A 15,507-nucleotide genomic window follows, 5' to 3' on the forward strand; every position below is an offset into this window, starting at 1 on the left:
CAGCAGTGGGAAATGCAAATACTAACCTGAGCTCTTAATACTGTGAAGCTGAGGATCCAAATACTTGGAAATAGCCGTGGTTTGAATGGATGTGACATCAGCTGAGAAGTGGGTGCCGCTCATTTGGTCCAGGTCAAGGAGGGCTGAGGCAGTTAAGTTCTGAGTAAGTGTGGTGGGTGGTGGGAGCCGAACCACGCTGTGCAGGAAGTGTCTTGGTGACCATGTTTCTGCACAGTGTGGGGTTCACTTTCATCTTTCTCTTAGAGCAGGAAGTGACTTTTTCTGCCAAAAGAGCTTAAAAACCCATCCTATCAGCACAGCCTGCAGAAGACTGATGATCCTACAGAGAGAACACAGCTGCCAAAGAGAGAGAGAGAGAGAAAGCACTGGTTCCCACAAAGAGACTGAATGAAGCAGCCGGCAGACACAGAATTCTGAGATCAGAGAGAAATGCAATGAGGAAACACAGCCAGAGCTAGGATTTTGCATAGAATTTTGGATGAAAGCAAAGCCTTCCATTGAATCAACTGGCAAAGATTCAGTCCTTAAATGACATACTTTGAAAACATATATTGTGGTATATTTGCTAAGATTTATAACACAGGCTTAAAGCTAGATGTGGCCATCCTGTACCATCTCATATGTGATATGAACACCCCAGGGCACTTTGAATAGGGTCTATCCTCAACCAACACTTCTTTAGCCCTAATAAAACTTATGTTATGTTCCATCATGAAGAGGAACTACAGACTAATTTCAGAAGACTTAAAAAGACTACTAGCAGTAAGGTATGAATTTCAGATCACAAACTCAAGAGCTCTATAATCTAACTTCCATTTTTTTTTAATGAATTTAATTCTGTTTGGAACCCTCATTCCATCACATTGTGGAAATTCAATCTCAGACAATTCAAGCTTATCTCACCATTTCTATCTCTTTTTCCATAACTGTATGTCTACATGCTGACAGGACTATGTTGTGTTCTTCACTAGGCTGGGATGGGGGGACTTGTTTGGCTTCTGTAGCATCACCCCTGCTCTATTGCCCATCTGGTCCTTGGAGGTCCATCCAAGGGTACTGCTGACTTGTCCCTCAAGCTCAGCTCGCCTCTGCCCTTCTCCCTGTTATTTCAGGGCCACTGTTTGCAGGATACAGCACTGGACATCACTTGAAGCTACCTCCACAGCCCGCCTTGGGAATTTTTCAGTTGTTCATGCTCCACCCTAGGCTGTGTACCCCTTGTGTTTGTCTAGGACCCCATGTGATTAAATGTCCCTACAGCCATCATTACCTGAGGTCTTGCTGTCGCAACTGGGAAGCAAAGAAAAAGGCAAAGTCCACGCCCCTCCCTGGAGACCCACGAGCCTCTCATTGCTGTGCCTCTTCATCTCTTCTGTCTCCAAAGATTAGAAAGACATTTTTCCTCATTTGTAGTAAGGGAGAAGGGAAGAGCATAGAGCAGAAAATGGGCTTTTTTTCAACAAACGTTCTCTCAAATCTACTGTTCATGCTTTTTCTCTGACTGTGGAGCTTCTGAAATCAGAAAAACTTCTCTGATATCCCTGCTTCCTACTGCAGCTCCACTTTTGGGAGGCAATGGTGCAAAATGCCTGCCTATCTGAATGCGAGAAGGGCCCAGAAGCAAAGGAAATATTAGCAACAATCAACACTACATTTGCTAATATTGCAAAATGTCAGCATGCCTTAAAACCATATTTAAGAAACTGATTATGGTTTTCACAAAATATAAATTTGGTCATTTTCTATAGATTCTTTTATTCATCTTCATAAAGTTCTAGATTTAGGCAACCCATATAGAATTATTAATATAAATATCCCTGGTCTTGGTGGATTCTATAGACTGGAATTTTGATTCTTGTGTTTACAGTAGGAAATAAAATAATACAAACAACATCTTTTGCAGAGTTTTCTCTTGGGAAGCTTTATTTGTTTTTTTGCCACCAATTTACTTCATAGCAAAAGAATGGGTGTGGGATTGGTCTAGGATCCAATCTAGATCACACACTGTATTTAATTCTCATCTCTTTAGTCTCTTTTAAATTGAAATAATCTTTTCAAGTCTTTTTTCTTTTATGACCTTGACATTTTGAAAGAGTACAAGGCAGTTACTTTGTAGAATATCCTTTACCTTGGGTTTATCTGCTATTTCTTCTTGATTAGATTCAAGCTGTGCATTTTTGGCAAGAACACCCAGAGTGATGCTGTGTCTTTCCCAGTGCATCCTATCATGGGATAAATGATAACCAGTTGTCCAATTTACTGATGATAATAACTTTGATCACTTAGTTAAGATGGTTTCCTGTGAAACAACAATATAACTACCCAAACCAAGAAGTTAGAATTACTACAATAGTACTATCTAATCTAGGGACCATATTTAAACCTTGCCACCAATTTTCTGTAAGATTATTTTGGTGTGGGAGGGAGCTATATTTGATATCAGATCATGCACTACAGTCTGAAGCATAAATAGAATTTGCCAAGTATCTAATATCTAAACTCATTCAAATACAGATTTTTAGAAGTCTACCCTAAAATAAATTACTGGGAAAATAATGTTCTAAGCCCAAATCTTATAACTGTAAAAAGATCTCACTATCTCTATATAGTTAAATACATAACTTGCCCTTTTAATGTGACCCAATTAAACCATGGACCTGGAAACTAAAAAACTTAATATTGAGTCTATGCATTACTGAGAAGTCAGTTGTTTGGGAATTTTGCCACCCATTATTCACTTCTTGGTAAACATAATTTTAACGTGGTGACAGAAATTTTATCAAATCCAGAAAACTATATTTTGAGTAAAATAACCTTTTCTTTTTTAACAGAAAAAGCATTTAGAGAAATCTTTATATCTAATTCAAATCTATCTTTCAGGGTTTTTCATTCTTCTTAAAAATTCACTTAACAGAAAGTGTTTCTAGAGTTGGAAACGGTATTAGAAGAGAAAGCCAATAGAAACTTCAGTAGAGTGGAAAAGTAGGAAATGTCAAATAGAGTTTAGACTTATTGAATCTGTTCACCAAGTCTTCAAAAGAGTTGACAGGCACATAATTTATCTTGATATGGTTAATGTTCTTTTGCCTCCTTGTGGAAAAAACTACCAAATAACCTCCTTGAGGAAAAACTACCAAACAACAAAATAAACCATGGGCTGCTTACCAGAGACAGTTGAAAGATTTGCACCTGCAAAGTTACACAAACATCTTAGATTAGTCAAGAGCCTTAATCCTTTCTGCAGATTTAGGTCCCCCTATTAGGACACTGGCTTAGTAACATTTGACCTGGATGTGTGAATATTTTGCAAGGGGCATGTACTCTATTTTAGGATAAAGCTGTCGGCTGCCCAGTTTTGCAGCTGCCAGTCTCTATGGAGGGGGAAAAAAAAACACATAGTTTGCTTTGTGGTGCAGGGAGAGTCAGATCATTGATGGCACGTGTAATGATAAAGGTCATACAAATCTCTTAACAATCCTTATATTTTCATGCCTTCCACTCCCTGAGAACTCTTAAATACATTTTCTTAATTAATTCTTAGAGGACATTTGTGCCTATGGAAACAGAATCTCAGAGCTCAGAGCTGCAGGGCATACTTGCTACTCACACTACCCCACCAACCCCTGACACTCCGCCCATTTCCTTCACCCGGCTGGTATCTGATTCAGCTCTGGCTGCTGCAACAAAGTACCATAGACCAGGCGACTTAAACAACAGACATTTACTTCTCACAATTCTGGAGGCTGGAAACCTAAGATTAATGTGCGCACTGATTCTGTTCCTGGTGAGGACCTCTTCCTGTCTGTCAGACAAACGCCTTCTTGCTGCATTCACAGGATGGAGAGAAGGGCTCTGGTCTCTCTCCCTCTTCTTAGAAGGACAGTAATCCCATCACAGATGCTCTGCCTTCATGACCTCACCTAGTCTTAACCACTTCTCAAAGGCCCTATCTCCTAATGCCATTACAGCGGGGAGTTAGGGCTTCAACGTGTGAATTTCGGGGAGACTCAACCATTCAGTCCTTAACAACCAACAACGAATTCCTCCACATGTGACCTCCTTCAGGAAGCCTTTCCTGACCTTCCGTTTTGATTTGGGAGAGCATATGGATCTCCCTACAATCAGATTGCTTGTAACAATGGATCTAAACAACTAGGAGTTTCCAACCTTGCTTACCTAGATGGGTCGATGTGATTAATATTCACCAATAGAATGTGGGCAATTGATGTACAGCTTTGTAAATCTGGCCCCAGATCCCTCCTCTTTTTTCCTCTATCCTAGGTGACTTTGGAGCCCACATGTGGAGAATAGCCTGAGTGACAGAACATTTTGAATACTGCTTTCCATCAAAAGAAAATACATAGAAAATCCATTTCTTTTATCAAAAAATTACTTAAATTTTACTACAAATTTACAAGGTAAATTATAGGAACTATCAATGAAGAATTGAAAACAAGTGTTGAAAACACGACATTTAAAACAAAACATAGTAGCATGTTAGGTATACATTATCCCCTGAGAAGTGTTTTGTCATTCCAACCTCAACTAGATTATGTGAATTAACAAACCAGAAGTAAGCTCATTTTTCACATTTAAAACTTTGTATATTGACGTGTACAGTGTTTATTCAAAGTCCGCATAAAGATGTTTAATATAGGAGTCACAGTTTTATTTACAGCAGTGCAATCGTAGTTCTATATACTAATCTCTGCATATACTTTCAATAAGCAATGGGTATAATTTTGCAAGCTGTTTGATTTCTTTGGCTAAATTTATTATAGGTGTATCTACTGAAATGCAATTTTTATGACTGTTAGATCTAGTAGTAAAAGATCAAGACTTGTATGTCTTCTTTTCATTTTATTTTTTTCCAGTAATTCATTTAAGTCAAAATTTTAAAGTATAAGTCTTTGATAGATTAGGGAAAAAACCAACAAGCCAGCAAAGGGAGTTCTTCCTCACAGACAGTTTGAGAAGCACTGAGCTGGCTTCAGTCTTGGGGTGCGTGGTGGCTGTGCCTCTTCAGTCTAAAGGGGACCAGTGCCACTTCTGGGTAGGACTGGTGGCTGGGACTGCATGTAAGCCACAGATCTTGGGCATTCAGCTGTGCATAGTAACAAGATGAAATTTTGTGTTTTCTTCCTGGGAGATGGCAGTGAGTATACTTCATATGTGGGAAGAGTGAAGTTATTTGCTGACCAAGAAATGGAGACTTTTTCAAAGAAAGTATTCACATTGTAAGAATTCTGTGTATGTTCATGTATGACTGAAGCATTATGCTGTACACCAGAAATTGACACAGCATTGTAAACTGACTATACTTCAATAAATAAGTATATTTATAAAAAAAAAGAATTCTATTGTGTTAGTGGCAGCAGAGATAAAAAGAAAATACAGAGGTACGTGGGCTGAGACTAATAATAGCTAATATTGTTTGAGTTTATTGTAGGACAGGTTCTGTCAAAGCCATGCACTATTGACATTGGATGGAGTTGGGGACACTGTTCTGTGCACTGTAGGACATTTAGCAGCATCCTTGATCTCCACCCACTAAATTCCAGTAGCAAATGTATCCAGACATGGCCATATGACCCCAGGGGTCATAACTGCCACCATTGAGAATCATTGGTCTGAGTGCTTCGCAGCATTATTTACCGAGTAGTTACCATTATTATCTTCATTGTATAGATGAGGACAATGCGGTGTAGGCTGGTCAGTGAAGTGGCCCAAAGTCAAGAAGCTAAGAAGTGGCAGAGCTGGAACTTGAAACATTGATGGTTTCACTGGGATAGTTCACTGGGACTAAGACAATCTGGTCCAGTCTGCCTGAACTTTACCCAGCTTCTATAGCTGAAAGGTGCTGGTGGCTTTAGACCTTTGAATGACACCATTGCTTTAAAGGAAGAACATTGTAGCTGTAGCCTCTTTGTGACCCACTTCAAAGTTTTAAAAGAAATGTCAGGGGTTCGGTAATGGAACTTAACATTTCCCTTAGCTGCTTGCTACTCCTCTGTCTCTCTCTCTCTCTTTCTTTTTTTCTCTCAGTAAAATGACATATGTAATGACCTAGTTGCCAAATTCAGAAATTTTCCTTCTCTTCCTAAAACCTACAACCTATTATCAACTTGTGTACTATCAAGCTCATAAACTCAATTTGAAAATAATTTGAAGTAGTAATCTGTCTTTTTGTTCATAAGACTATCTTGAGAATATTTCCATAGATCAATTAAAAATATTCATTTTCAAAATGAATTTTAATGGCAGCCTTGTATCCCACCTTTGGGATGTACTCTATTTATTTAACTAATCCCTATCTCTGGGCACTGAAAGGTTTTTTTGCCCTGCTGTTTTGTGCACCATAACAATTTTCTATTTTACTTTTCTGCCACAGAGCCTCAGTCAGCACCACTATCCAAGGCTTAAATGGAATCTCGTTTGACATAATATCTTACCAGGGGAACCACTGCACAGTTTCCTTGGAGACACAGAGAAAATTTAAGCCCAAGAGTACATGATTAATTCTGAGTCTAGAAAAATCATTTTGGATATAGATTTGAGGCTGAAATGGACAGAAATGAAACTGGATTCATGGAGAAGAGTTAGAAAGCAACTGAGACCTGATAAGGTTCTGAGATAAGGAAGCGGCAGTGGGAAAAGGCTTAAGAGATATTAAGGAGTAGGATTTACAGGGTCTAGGGCTTGATTAGATTACAGGGTTAGGGAGAGGGAAAAGTTTAAGATTAACTTCTGGATCTACACTTGCTTATCATCCCGATTTTAAAAATTAACTGTGGAGGGATAAATTGAACTTCAGTTGATTGACAGGAGAAGAAGAAAAATAATCTGAGAACTGTTTTGTCTCCTTGAAATTTAAACCATTTTAATTCCTCTTGGGATCAATTCTGTTATTCATTATAATCTGAAACATTACACTTCTTTAAATCTCTGAATGATGAAAATGGAACTGGTTTCCCCTCTCCCATTTTGTCTTCTATTTTAAAAATATGTCTCACTCTTGCACATATGTATTTATCTGGATAGAATAAAAAATTCTTTTTTAGAACATAAATACAAAACAGAAACAGACTCATAGACGTAGAATACAAACTTGTGGTTGCCAAGGGGGAGGGGGATGGGAAGGCATAGACTGGGAGTTCAAAATTTGTAGATACTGACAGGCCTATGTAGACTAGATAAAAAAGATTATATTGTATACCACAGGGAAATATATACAAGATCTTGTGGTAGCTCACAGAGAAAAAAAAATGTGACAATGAATATATGTATGTTCATGTATAACTGAAAAATTGTGCTCTACACTGGAATTTGACACAACATTGTAAAATGACTATAACTTAAAAAATGTTAAAAACTTATTTTTAAAAAATTAATATATTCAAATTTTTTATTTATTTTATTTTTTATTGAATGAAATAGTCTTTAAATTCTGTAATGCTTTATAGTTTTCAAAAGGTTCACACACATGATTTTATATAATTCCATAATAACCCTTCTTCCCCCCACTTCTATAGTGCCCCTCCTCCCTTCCCTCTCCCCACTGGTAACTACTAATTCATTCTCTGTATCTATAAATCTGTTACTTTGTTGTTGTATTCACTAGTTTGTTGTATTTTTTAGATCTCACATATAAGTGATATTATACAGTATTTGTCTTTCTCTGTCTGACTTATTTCACTTAGCATAATGCCCTTCAAGTCCATCCATGTTGCTGCAAATGGCAAAATTTCATTCTTCTTTATGGCTGAGTAATATTCCATTGTGTGTGTGTATGTGTGTGTCTGTGTATCACATCATTTTTTTATCCATTCATCTGTTGATGGACACTTAAATTGCATCTATATCTTGGCTATTATAAATAATGCTGCAATGAACATTGGTGTGCCTATTTTCTTTTCAAGTCAGTGTTTTTGTTTAATTTGGGTAAAGACCTATAAGTGAAATTGCTGTATTATATGGCAATTTTATTTTTAATTTTTGGAGGAATCTCTGTACTGTTTTTCATAGCGGTTGCCCTAATTTACAATCCCACTAATAGTGCAACAGGGTTCCCTTTTCTCCACATCCTTTCCAACACTTGTTATTTGTAGTCTTTTTGAAGATAGCCATTCTAACAGGTATGGGGTGGTATCTCAGTATGGATTTTATTTGTGCTTTCCTGATGAGTGCTTCTGAGCATCTTTTGATGTCTGTTGGCCACCTGTATGTCTTTTTTTTGGAAAAATGTCTATTCATGTCTTCTGCTCATTTTTAAATTCCATTGGTTTTTTTAATGTTAATATTTATGAGTTCTTTATATATTTTTGATATTAACCCCTTTTGGTCATATCATTTGCAGATATCTTCTCCCACTCAGTAGGTTGCCTTTTTGTTTTGTTGATGATTTTCATTGTGCAAAACTTTTCATTTCGATCAGGTTCCATTTGTTCATTTTTGCTTTGTTTCCCTTCCTTGAGGGACAGATCCAAAAAAAAATATATTGCTAAGACTAATGTCAGAGAGCCCACTGCCTATGTTTTCTTCTGACCTTTATGTTAAAATGAGGAGTTTTGTCTGCCAGTTCTTAGCGTTGCATTCGTTTCTCTAAGAGTGTATTCCCTTTCTAACTTACTGATGACATATATTTTAGACATTATAGTAGATCCTGGGACAAAGCAATCAGAGAGTTACATTTCTATCTCTGTGCCACTTGATCTGGCAATTCCCACTGACAGATGTATTTTACATATACATTCTATTCCAATGTCATTGGAGGAAAAATACAACATTTGTGAAAGAAAGTAATAAGGGATAACTTATACATCAATAAGTAGCGCTTCCTCCACTCAAAATGTCACCCTCAGAAAACAATAAATGTCTTTTTTATTTTGTTGCCTCTTTCTTAAAGAAAAAAAAAATCCATTACACCGATAGTTTCCCTAATCAACATTTGGAGCATGTATCTAGAGATTATAAGCTTAAAATAGGAAAAGGGAATAATTAAATAGCTGACTGTAAAAGTTTATTATGCAATTAGTTACATGCACACTCATTTTTCATTCTAGACTGTTATAATTAGAAAAACTTTAAACGCAAGAAAAAAGAACAAAATTATAAAACATGTAGATCTGTTTACAACTCTATGATGATTAATTTAGATGATCAGATGAGTAATAAAATGGAAAGTTTCCAATAAAGCAAACCATTTAACATCAATTAAAGCCTTCTTTATAGAGGCAAAAAATACAAAATTTTACTTATCAATCTTGTTTTCAATAACATAGCCTGAAGATATCATGTGACCTGCCCATTTAACTCTTGAATGAACTCCTCAAGAGATTTAAATTGGAATAAATATCACATCTAATTAGAATTATCAAAGTTAATGCCTCCTTAATTTCTGTCTTTAAAACTAACATAAATCATGTTTTCATGATCCATATAGTATTATTTTTCTAAGGCAAAGCATTCAAAATGAATGATTTTACTTTAGTCCAGATTGTACATAAACCACTCACAAATTATAGTCCGGATATCACAAATCTATATTTATGAATAAAATAAGATACTGCAAGGCAGATGGCCTAAGTTTAGCTGCATTGTTATAGATATGATATTTAATCCTACTCTACCTGTAGTTTTCTTCTTTGTATATCAGTTTTTCTGCCTGTACCATATAGCTTATTTATTTACTTTTATAGTACAACAATCATAGAATTTTATTGGGAGGTTTAAAATAAGTGGAATATAAATGCATGGCAACAATAATGCAAAATGTAGAGTGTATCAATGGAGTTGAATTTTCCTGGATTTTAGCATTATAAGGAAAGTTTAAAAAAAGGAACAGAGTGCATTGTAGTCAATATTTCAAAATGCATGATGTAAAATGGAAGGCAATCGTTAGTACATAGTATATGTGAAAGTTAGAACAATACAAAATGTATATTGAGACATTCTTAAAAACTTAAAAGGCAAGGCATTTTTTAAACAGGGCACAAAAAGTGCTGACCATTAAGGGGAAAAATAATAACTTGAACTATACTGATAATTAAAAATTTATTTATAGAGTGAAAAGGTAAGCTATAGAGTCAGAAAAATATTTTTCATATATATGTATATATTAGACTATAACCAAAATGTATAAAGAATCTTATTTCTGCCTGTATCATTTAAATAAAGTTATTCCTATCTCTAAAATTGTGGTTTTTATTAACAGACAAAACATACTATACACAGAAATCCATTTGATATAAAACATTCATATAAATGAAAAATCATATCATATTATTCAATAATAATAGCTGACATTTGTTTCAAATTCTTTACATGCATATCAAATCTTCTCAATAAAATTATGAACATTCAACATAATTAACTCTAATTATAGGGGAGGGAATGAAAGTTTAAGGCTTATGCATACTGATCAAATTCACTCATCTAGAATTATAGAATTGAAGGTTTGAGATGTTCTGAAAAGAAGCCCAATTTTTGAGACCTTATTTTCTTTTCACTGGCATTATGTCAGACACTCTGTGTTGAGACTCAGTACCCTCCCTGCGTTCTAAGCACCTTTCCGTATTGCAAGGGTAGAAAGCCCAGTCTTCCTTGTCAGCAGGGTTCCATTTCGACTCTGCCATTTAGAGGTTCTTAGTGAGATTTGGGAGTTGGGAGATAAGGAGTGTCTACGTTCCAATGACAGATGTCGAAAGAACATTGCAAACGGCTTCTTGGTGACCTCTAAGAATCGCCTAATGCCATGCTGCCGACACCTGAGCTCATGAAATGCCTGCTTTCTGGGATCCCAGCACTCTGATCTCCTCTTGCTTATAGCAGCTTCCCTGATTTTCACTCCTCCAGCCTTTCCGATGACTGTGTAAGCCTCTAATGCCTACACATATCAACAGTGGTTTCCAATTTCCTGACTGAAGCTCTTGGACACAGAATTTGATACCAAAGTTTGATGCAGACACGGAACCTCATACATGGGAATCTGGAACTAGTTATCTGACTGGGTTAGATTTGAAGGCAGTGATGATCTCATTGCCAATGAAAACTGGGCTGTTGGTAGTTCACAGCATACAGAGACAAAAAAATTTGCTTAAAGTAACATCTGAAGACACTTGTAACTGCATGACTATTGAAAGGAAGGATGTCAGAAGACCAAGTGTCTCTTCCAATACAATGTTATAGTGGAAATGATAGTTATACAGACTTTGGGATGATTTGATTACTTCTTATTGCAATGGAGAGCTTTGAGTTAGATAATGATAAGTTTATGGTTCAGAGAAGCAGAAAGCTTCAGTAACTTTCCTGAAGACGTTTCTTAGCTCTTACAGTCATAGGATCAAGGTGTCCAAAAACCAGACTCAAGATTTGATCCTATGGGTCATAGAACTTAAAACAATTGATTTCACAGTTTCATCAGGTCTCAGGGGGAAATTAGGGATTAGGTAAGAGTGGAATTCTGAGAACTGGAATGGTAATTTTGTATGGATTCTAATGACTGAGTATTTTGATCCCCTGTTATCACTGAGCCTCCCTCTCTAAAAACAGTGGCTACTCCTGAGCTGCTTCCTCACTCATTCTTCCCCTTGCTTGGTGATCCTACAATGACTTCCTCTCAAACGACTGTGCACAAAGAGATGTACTTCTCCTCACAGCCCACTCCCAATGTCTGTCCTTGTCCCCAGCCCATAATTAGAGCCCAATGGCAAGGATTTGAATACAAATTCAGACCCAACAAGAGATAGAATACTCACCAAAAGAATTATAAGATCTTCACTAATTTGTATTAAGGGAAATTCAGGGAATATGTATGAAGAATGGATTCAAAGCAATTAAGATCAGGGAATAATAAACATAACATTGAAATAGGTCAGATTTATTGATATCCTTGCACACACAAGAGTTTCTGGGTTTAATACGTGGTTCAGATAGCTGGGGATGACTCTTACAGTTTCATTGATTGGTTATTTGAAAGCTAGACTCAGAGTTGTCCTACACTAAATGAAGCTGAGATATCAGAACTTCCTCGACATAATGAAGAGAAAGGAATCAAAAGACTCGAGACAGGGATGATGGAATGAAATTTTCATGAGCAATCGATTCATTAGCTCCCCTACCATGTGTCCCATGAGGATCCGGATAATAATTGTCTCCTCAAGACTGTGAAAAAAATGTATGAATGAGAAGAACAAAACATCTTTGAGGTTTTTTAGTGACTGCTTTCTACAAGTCAGGGATGGTGGTGGGAGATACTACCAAGGAAATGGCACCATACTTAAAAAAGAATAAGGACATCCCAGGTAGCAGAAGCTACTGGCTACACTCAAGCATTAGAACCGAAATAGGCTGCAAAGTTGGGGTGGTAACTAGAATGATTTGATTTGCAAAATTTTTGGCAGTAGCTAATTGATGATGGTGACTGTGAGGCTGAAAAACAAAAAGGGAAATCTGCTAAAGTATTACTTAAAATATGCAATCCAATGAAGGCTAAGTCTTGATTCAACACAATAGAAAGTGGTGCCTCACCCCCTACCTCCACTCAATTCTCAAACCTGAATCAATTCAAGGACCAGGAGTATCTTGATTAAAGGAAAGCCATGTTCTCTAGAGAGAAGACCCTGCGATACTGCCACAGACATTTGTGGTAAATCTGCATTCTAGCCTTCCTCATAAGACATTTGACTTTTTAACATAGTGATTGTGCACTGGAAAAAATGGAATTATCTGGACATTTGGAGATTTATTGAACAGCTGCCCTGAGATGAAATGGGAAACTGAAATTCAACTCATTCCACCAATCAGAGAGGAGACTTATGGAGGTCCCAGCAGAACTGCAAAACCACAAAGGTCATTTTTCCTGTTCCTGAATATATACTTGATTTAGACACAGTTAGCAACTGACAGAATTCCCTCATGGAAACAGTGGAGGAAAGTGACAATTGGAAGCATTACAACCACTATCAAAAATTGGGCAAAAGTCAACAACACTCCCCTGGGAAGATGGCAGAGATTAATATCACCATCAAAACACTGAAGGATGCTGGGGAGTTTAGTCTTACTACTTCCCTCATTTTATTTCCCTCATTAGCCTATGGAAAAGATAGATCTTGGACAGTAAATGGATTACTATAAATGGAAGCTGATATTCATTCTAACCATAGCAACTTCTGGAACCTGATATTCAACTACTGATCTAGAAATGTCTTTTTATGTATACTAACTCATAAAAGAAAATTAGAGGCAATTTGCTTTCACCTTATAGGAACAGTAGTACATTTTAACTGATCTGTCTCAGAGTTATGTCAATTTTCTGGTTATCTGTCATAATCCAATGCACAAAATCATTGTGTCATGGTCCCATGAAACATTAAGGTTGTCCACTCTGTTGATGATAAAATCTGATGAGCAGGATGTAGACAATACCCTCGATGCCTTGCTGAGACACATACATGACAGATGGTGAGGCATAACTCCATTAAAATTCAGTGACCTGCCACCTCATTGAGTTTTTTAGTGGCATAGTGGTTTGGTCTGGTTGAGATATCACATTTAATGTGAAAGACAAGTTGCTGAACCTTTTGCTCTATATCCCTAAGAAAGAAAGAAAATGCTTGTGAGTTACTTTAGATTTTGGAGGCAATCTATGCTGTATTTGATGGCTCTTCTCTGATGCATTTACTAAGCACTCCTCAAGGATGCCAGCTTGTCCGGCCACTCTGCCTACTGCAGCTTAGGACCCATAGATCCAGTGGAGCTTAAGTATGATGTGAAAAGGAACGCAATATGGAGTGACTGGCATACTCCCATGAGAGATTCACTGTGAAGACCTCTAGGATTTTAGAGCAAAGTCATACCCTCTTTTGCACAGAACTTTCTCTTTCAGAAACAACTCTTGTTTTGCTACTGGCGCCTTGTAGGGATTAAGTGCCTGATCACAGGAGCACTTCATGATCACATGACTATGAAATGCTATATCTTGATATATTACCAAACGCACAGAATGATGGCCAGTAGGGAAGCACTCTTCTTCAACTGGGAGTGGCATACATTTAAGAACAGCCCTAAGTAGGTTCTGTAGGCTAAAAGATTTAATGTGCTGATAACTCAGATACTCACGAAACCATCCCTAATGTGTTGCTGCCTCTTCCTCAAATCACACTGTATCCTCATGGGGAGTCTTCTCTAAGCAGTTGACTGAGGAATACAATCATTGCTCTTGGTTTAAGTTGGTTCCACAAGACATGTAGGCACTGGTCAGATTTGGACTGTTGCAGCTTCATAGCTCCGTCAGGGGATGCCCTGAAGAGTAGAAGGGAAGAGAAATATTCTCAATGGAAAGAACTCTAAGCATCTTACTTTTCATTGTGCCCAAGAGGAGAGTGGCCAGAGATAAAGATCTATACTAATTCACAGGTAATATCTAATAACTTGGCCAGTTGGTCAAGGCTTTAGAATAAATTATTCTAGTGGATAGGTGACAACGACGTATAAGAATGGAGCTCTCATAATGCACAGAAAGTATGAAAATATTTGTTTTCCATGAGAATGCTAATCAAAAATTACTCACTATGGGTGCCGGTCAGGATCTTTGCTCAGCCACCTCAGTACTTGCTCTATGGGCTCATGAGCTAAACAGTCATGGCAATAAGATTGAGGTTATGACTGGGATCAAAAACATGAGCTTCCTGTATCCAAGGAAGATCTGGCCATGATCGTTACTGAGTGTCCACTCTGCCTACAGCGGAGATCAACACTGGACCTCTGATATTGTACCATTTTCCAAAACAGCTCCCATCTGATGCCAGGTTGATTACACTGGAACTCTTTTATCATGGAGTAGGTAGCGATGTGTCCTCACTGGAATAGATATTGCCTCTTGCTATAGGTTAGCTTCCTTGCTGTCAGTGCATCTGCTTATACTATTGTCTAGAGATTTAATGATGACTATCATAATGATAATGAATTCATGACCCAGGACCAAGGAATTAATTTCACAATAATAGAAGCCAGCTAAGAAAATTGAATAGCTTATGGAAGACTCAGTTTTATGCTGCCTGGGAGGCAATACCTTGCAGAAGTTAAACCAAATTCCTATACCTGTAAACGTGGTATGTTTCTCTTTCTCCTTTAGTAGGAAACCACTGGTATGAGAAACAGGGAGTGGGAATGAGCGTGATTCTTCTCAATCTTTTCATTTAGTAAACTTCCATCAAAAGTTATGCCTCTTGTCCCCATAACTCGGGCTCTGTAGATTCTGAGATATTTATTCCCAAGGAAGGAGAGTTTCAACCAAGGAGCATATTCAACTTGAAGTTCAGATCGCAACCTCGCTATGTTGGACTTCCAATGTCATTGACATAACAACAAAAAAAGGGAAATACTGTACTAACTAGGATGACTAATCCTGATTATCAAGGGGAAATAGAACCGATGCTATAAAAGGGGATGGAAAAATGTGCACAAAATGCAGGGGACTATCCAAGT

The sequence above is a fragment of the Camelus ferus genome, chromosome 3 (assembly GCF_009834535.1).
Source record: "Camelus ferus isolate YT-003-E chromosome 3, BCGSAC_Cfer_1.0, whole genome shotgun sequence".
Taxonomy (NCBI): Eukaryota; Metazoa; Chordata; class Mammalia; order Artiodactyla; family Camelidae; genus Camelus; species Camelus ferus.